The 7,131-nt window shown below is 37.2% G+C and overlaps 1 pseudogene; it reads right to left on the bottom strand.

Annotated features, from left to right (window-relative positions):
* Window positions 1–3,673: 3,673 nt before the first annotated feature.
* LOC105501599 lies at window positions 3,674–6,491 on the bottom strand (annotated as a pseudogene).
* Between the last annotated feature and the right edge of the window lie 640 nt (window positions 6,492–7,131).

Here is a 7,131-nt window from a genome sequence, read left to right as displayed (position 1 = left end):
AAGCAGTATATTTTACAATGTCTATATTTTATGTATTTATGTATGTATGTATTTGTTTGTTTGTTTGTTTTGAGATAGTTTTTCATACTCCGTCGCCCAGGCTGGAGCGCAGTGGTGTGATCTCAGCTCACCGCAAACTCCGCCTCCCAGGTTCAAACAATTCTCATGCCTCAGCCTCCCGAGTAACTGGGATTAGAGGCACAGGCCACCACGGACAGCTAATTTTTGTATTTTTAGTAGCGACAAGGGTTTCACCGTGTTGGCCAGGCTGGTCTTGAACTCCTGACCTTAAGCGATACACCCGCCCTACCCTCCCAAAGTGCTGGGATTAGAGGCATGAGCCACTGTGCCCGACCAGTGTCTATATTTTATATTTGATTCTTTGTTTCCAATGTTATGTACCTACAAAGTTAGTAAAATCTGTGTTTATTTGTGAACTTAATATTTTACCTAATGAACTTTATTTTATCAGATAAAGTCAACTAAAATATGTTGAATGGTTGTATATATATATTAAGCCTTATAAACTACATTCAGTTACCAAGTGATGTTAATAGTAATATTGCTAACCAACAAAAAAAACCTAACTACTTATTGAGAGGCTACTGTGTGCCAGACATGGGGTTAGGCAGTTTGCATGCAAAATCAAAATTAATGTTCACACATTTAAAATAACTTCTTGGGGCTGGGCGCGGTGGCTCAAGCCTGTAATCCCAGCACTTTGGGAGGCCGAGACGGGTGGATCACGAGGTCAGGAGATCGAGACCATCCTGGCTAACACGGTGAAACCCCGTCTCTACTAACAAAAATCCAAAAATCTAGCTGGGCGAGGTGGCGGGCGCCTGTAGTCCCAGCTACTCGGGAGGCTGAGGCAGGAGAATGGCGTAAACCCGGGAGGCGGAGCTTGCAGTGAGCTGAGATCCGGCCACTGCACTCCAGCCCGGGCGACAGAGCGAGACTCCGTCTCAAAATAATAATAATAATAATAATAATAATAATAACTTATTGGAAGATAAACCTAAATTAAGAAATATTCTTACATCTCCTTTGAAATGGTTTCTCTTCACCTACATTATTCCATAAACATGAAGGTTAAGATTATTTTACTACTCATTTTAAGGGGAATGTGTGAAATGAATAACCTCTCAGTGTTACCATTTTCAAATTTCTGTCCTCTACTTAAGCACAAAAAAGTCTAGATAGTTTCACACTCAAAATTCCCAACATGAAATTTAATCACATTTCATGGAATAATGCCTTCCCTACTTGCTATGAACAATGAAATCAGAATTACTGCTTACTGGAAATTGTCTCACAGGGCTTTGGCCTGTGTGATGTGAATATAAGCATGGTAAAATATTAATTTTAGCCTAAGTTTTTTTTTTTTTTATTCTACTGGTGCAGTTAACATAAAAATCAAAATCTTTTGGCAAAAAAATAAAAGGATGAGAATGATAACTAGGATTTTCTTAGATGGGGAAAGATGGCAGGTTGCTGTTGACAACTTGAAATGGTTATAATAAAATAACACCAGAAAAACATTAGGAGATTCATAATTGCTTGCTAAAAAATGAATTAAAGCCTCTAATTGTAGTACATTCCCAGTGTCTCAGGTACATCTTCTTTTACTGGTATTTATAATGTCTGTATTGACCTCTTTGACCTTGGCTACAAACATAGCTATTACTCCTTTACTGACTCTCTCTCTAGAGGGTGGTGGAAACTTTCACCAGTTTGCTCTGCTTTTCTGGCTTCAAAAGGAAGTTGGATACAGGTTCTCTTAATTACTCAATCCCACAAAACGTATATCAGCGCCTATAACTAATGGACTAGGGAGTGCTGATGGATAAGAAGCCCTCAATATCCATCTAACTCTCTGCTTTTTCTTTCTTTGGCATCCCAGGATGTTGAGATTCCTTCTGTGATACAAGAAACACACAGGCATATGTACATGCGCACACATATAAATACTCGAATAAAGTTTAAAATTGCTCTGCAAGGATTCTTTCAGATGTTATACTTTGAACCAGTCTGTCAATTTCTTCACTGTTCACACTGAAAATATAATAACTGATTAACTGCTCTAGGGTGTTGGCTAGGTCATTTCAGAAAAAAATGAGGGAGGGTAGTAGTGTTACAAAGTGGAAAGCATCTTGATTATTATTTCACAATATAGTCTTATTACAAAACAAAACAAAACAAAACAAAACAGAGAAAGAGAAAAAAGAAGTATAAAAATTCAACTTACATCCTTTAGGGTATATTGCTTGTGATACACCTCCAAGCAAGGTGATATAATAACAAATCAAAGGACTTTACTTCCCATGTCATCCAACACCCTTTACTCTGAAGGCAAGAACAAAAAAAGCACAAAGAACATAAATACTTATTCTGATGTTACATACACCCTTCTGTCAAAAGTATTCTAGAATATAGTTCTCCACTTTTTGGCCTATCTCATTGTCAACATTGTTACCAGTTTGAGGGATTCCTACATGCTCCTGGACAAACCCTGGCCTGATTATCCCACTATGGCTTCCTCTCTAGTTTTTTCTCTTTATCACTTAAAGAAATAAGACTAGGGATGATAATGTACACATGGTAAAGTGTTTTCCTTTATAATTTCAAGGAATTAAACACTGAGGTATTCATACCTTCTTTCATATGGAATATTAATAGTAATAAACACAGGCATACCTTGGAGATATTGTGAGTTCACTTCCAGATCACCTCAAAAAAGTAAATATTGCGATAAAGCAAGTCACACAATTTTTCTTCATTTCCCAGGACATATGAAAATTATGTTTATACAATATTGTAGCCTGTTCTGTGTTCAACAGCACACAGTATAAAAAACAATGCATGTATCTTAATTTAAAAATATTTTATTATTAAAAAAATGCTAATGATCACCTGAGCCTTCAGTGAGTCATAGTGGAAAGTCTTAGCTGGTGGAAGATCTTCCCTCAATGCTGATGGCTGCTTATAGATTAGGATGGTGTTGCTAAAGGTCGTGGTGGCTGTAGCGATTTCTTAAAAGAAAACAACTATAAAGTTTGCCTCATCAATTGACTTTTCCTTTCTTGAAAGGTTTCTCTGTAGCATGCAATGATGTTTGGTAGCATTTCGCTCACAGTAAAACGTCTCTCAAAATTGGAGTCAATCTTCTGAAACCCTTCCACTGCTTTCTTAACTAAGTTATGTAATTTTAACTTGCAGCATTCATCATTTTAAAGGAGTATATAAAAACCATCAAAATGGGTCAGAAACAAGGTTTGTAATGCTCATAATTATCTTCAACATTGGCAATATTTAACTTTTTGAGTCAGTCTCAACAGAGTCAGTCTATCAGAACAGTGTTGTTCTTGATAAAAAAGGGCAAATTATTTTTCTATTTATAATTTTTAGGAAAGGTTTAATGTAAAAATATTTTTCTTCTTCATATATTTCCCTGCCATGATAATGTTAAAACATATCAAGATCCTCCTTGGACTTCAAGGGTGAAAAGCATAACATTCCATTTTAGTTGAAGCATTCCTTCACATAGCCAACATATTTTTTCTAGGCACTCTAAGAACTCTTCAGGATACTACAGGAAAAATGTTCTTCTTGCCTACTGATCTGTTAGTCATACTTTCCCTCAAACTTTTCTACATTAAACATTGTTATAACTGTTTTTTAATTTAATTTTCCATGGTTCAGTCCTCAAGTTATTTTTCTTTTATTTGGAAATACTCCTTCAGTTTCAACTTGCTGAGCAGGCAAGCAACTGCTTTTGGCTTCTATGGAAACTGGAATCCTGTGGCTGCGTATAGGCATTCCGGTTCCACCAACGTTTGTTGTGTTGTGATATCCAGTGATTAGGTGGAAAAGTACAAGGTATTTCTCCATGATGGATATGATATGGTAATAACAGGCTGGAATCTAACGGGACCCAGGGACCTAAGAGACTGGAAGATACATCAGGAAGGCCACAATGGGTTTTATACAAATTGTATGCTGTCCTAACTTTTCCATCGCAGACCTTATAGATCAGGAGTGAAGAATCTTCTGCTGCATGATATAAGTAGTAGGAACCCTCCTGCAAGCTACTTAATTTCTTTAGAATGTGTTGGAGGATGTTAAATAAATTGGAAATCTTGAGTGCTGAAAGTTTTTCTTTTAATTCTTCTGAGGTAATATATTCCAGTAGAAAAAGCTTTGAAGTAAAAGCATTGATATGCCCAACATAAAATGAGCTGTTGGAATGCAATAAACTTTCAGTCCGTAAGTGACAAAGTTCACTTCCAATCAGAGCTTCAACTCCATAACAAGCTTGATACTCTACTTTTGATAGTACATAAACTGGAAATTGTCTTCTGATTTTCTTCTTTTTTTTTTTTTTTTTAGAACATAGTCTTGTCTCTATCCTCTGGACACTGCGGCACATGAGAAACAACAGGTCTTGCAGGCTAAATAAATTACAAACAAAACTTCCTTCTTGAGGAACTAGGTGAATACCTAGTGTATATGTATCTTCAACACAGTCCTGAAGTTCATAGGGCAATCGTCTTTTGGGCTTCTGAAATGCGGAAGGCCATCCAGATTTCAGTCAACTAGAGCTATCTGAAGGAACAGACAGTTGCTGAGAAACAGAAGACGGTTTAGAATTTTCTAAATTCATTAAGGACAATTCGGGTACTTTTCTGGAAATTGGCTTTAAGAGCGTATCCTGCATTTTTAAAATTTCTCCAACTGGATCATATGTTTTATATACTCATTTGATAAGTCTTTTACAGGCCTACAAGCAGTACGTCTGGTTTCCTACAGAAGCCTGTCCTGAGGAAGAATTTGGACTAACTGGTCTAGAACTGAAGTTAGAACCCACAATATCTATCTTTCCATCACTATTATTTTTACACTCCGTATCAATGATTAAACACTCCTCATCGTATCACACTTGAAGAGAACTGTATCTTCAGTTTTAGCTGCTTCTGATCTAACAGTCTTTTCCTTTGAGTTGTCCAGGTTTTCCAGAACACTGGGTCTTTCACCATCAGCATGTACCATGTCTACAGTCGTATCATTTTTATTAGAAGTTTCAATTTCCTAAGAATTTTCTAACTGTAAGGCATCAGATGTTTTCAAGTCACTATCTTGCTTCAAAGACTTGTCAGAATTTGATACCTTATCACCACATGATTCAAATCCCTGATTATCTTTATTTTTGCACTCTTCAGGGCCACCATCCATACCAGTGACCAGTTGTTTCTCCTTTTGCAATTGTTCCATCAGAATCTGAGATAAACTTCTGGAATTAGCAGTAATGTCTGGCGCACTTGGTGCCACAAATGTAGTTACTGCTTTGGGAGCTGCAGGAGCATCTGTCATGTTAGGTACTATGGAAGCTCTTGCTGGAATTGGTGACTTTGATGCTTTGGTGGTGGTTACTCCAAAAGTTTCAAGTTCTGTGACATCATCATCAAAATCCAGATAAAAGTTTTCAAGGGTCTCAATTTTTCAGCACTCATTGACTTCACGGGACATGTCCATTTCAGATATAAATTCTTCAAGTTAGTCCATAAAGACTGCAGATACTGGAACAGACGTGTTTTGGGGTATCATAAATTTTAATGGAACTTCATGAAAGATTTGATTTCTCTCTCTCATAGTTATTTTATTTCGGGGAAGTGGTGAATTAATATATATTACTTTAACTGGTTTTGAACCTCAACAGGTATTACTTGAATCAATACTGGATGTTCCCACTGTTGTTTGTACATTGGTCCATTATTATTTAATAAGGTAAATAATGATTGACTAGTTAGAGCTAGCTTAGGGTGATATCTTGAAACAAGCTTCTCTGCATTTGGATCTTTTCTAATATCATAATGCATAGTTTCAGCTGTTCGTTCTGGCAATTCAGTGGTAGATATATCATCTTTTGAGAGCTGCAACTTTATAGGCATTGAGGGAAATACTGTTTCCACATATTTTACCCTGCCCAATGCAGGAAGAGTTTTTCTAATCTTAATTCCATCTCTATTTTGAATGGGAAGAATACCATTAAGCTGGTGACCTCGTGGAGAGTATGGAATTCTAGGTACTTTTTCACTTGTTCAATGCAAGCTCTTAAAATTTTCTCTGGGAAGAGACAAACATCACCGGAAAGCATGTTATAATCCTGTGCACATTTCCTTGCAGAATTCTGCAAAAACTTTAGGAACCCAGTCACTTCTTCATTCACATTTTTTTTTTCATATCCAAGGAGTGCAAGAAGTCATTCGCATTTATTCCAACAGCTTTGAAATTTGCAGGAATCTTTGCATATTTAATCAACAAGTGCACATAACTCCTCTGCTCGTTCTGTTCGATAAAACACATAGTTCTTTTAAACTTGGAGCCACGGAATGATCTTTATAATTTTCTCAAGAGAAAAATGTCTTCAGGCCATTTTTGAGGAAAAGATCCCAATTCAGTCCTGGTTCACTTATGACCATCTTGGAGCTCATCTTCCTAGATTTCTGCTTTACTCCAGCTCACAGTTCACAGCTGCCTGACTGCAAAGGCTCCAATGGAGGCAGGATCCCTCCAGAATTTACTCAACTCATAGTTCGCGGTGGCTCTTGCCCAGGTGGCGGCCACACACCACACCCGCTCCTCCCCGCTCCTCACATTGTCGCGCACACCTGGGAAAGCCATATTTAAAGGACGTGGCCCAAATTATGTAATTTTTGTTGTCGTTTTGATAATGTTCATAGCTTTTTTCCTAGGAATAAATTTCATCTCCAAAGAAACCACTTATTTACGTTTATTCATAAGAAGCAACTCCTCATCTGTTCAAGTTTTACCACGAGGATGTAGTAGTTCAGTCACATCTTCAGATTCCACTTCTAATTCTAGTTCCCTTGACATTTTTGCCAGATCTGTAGTTACTTCCTCGGTTCAAGTCTTTTTTTATTTTATTTTATTTTATTTTATTTTTATTATACTTTAAGTTCTAGGGTACATGCGCATAACGTGCAGGTTTGTTACATATGTATACTTGTGCCATGTTGGTGAGATGCACCCATCAACTCGTCAGCACCCATCAATTCATCATTTATATCAGGTATAACTCCCCAATGCAATCCCTCCCCCCTCCCCCCTCCC

This window comes from Colobus angolensis, unplaced genomic scaffold (assembly GCF_000951035.1).
Source record: "Colobus angolensis palliatus isolate OR3802 unplaced genomic scaffold, Cang.pa_1.0 Scaffold73, whole genome shotgun sequence".
NCBI lineage: Eukaryota > Metazoa > Chordata > Mammalia > Primates > Cercopithecidae > Colobus > Colobus angolensis.
This window is presented reverse-complemented; position numbering and strand designations above follow the sequence as displayed.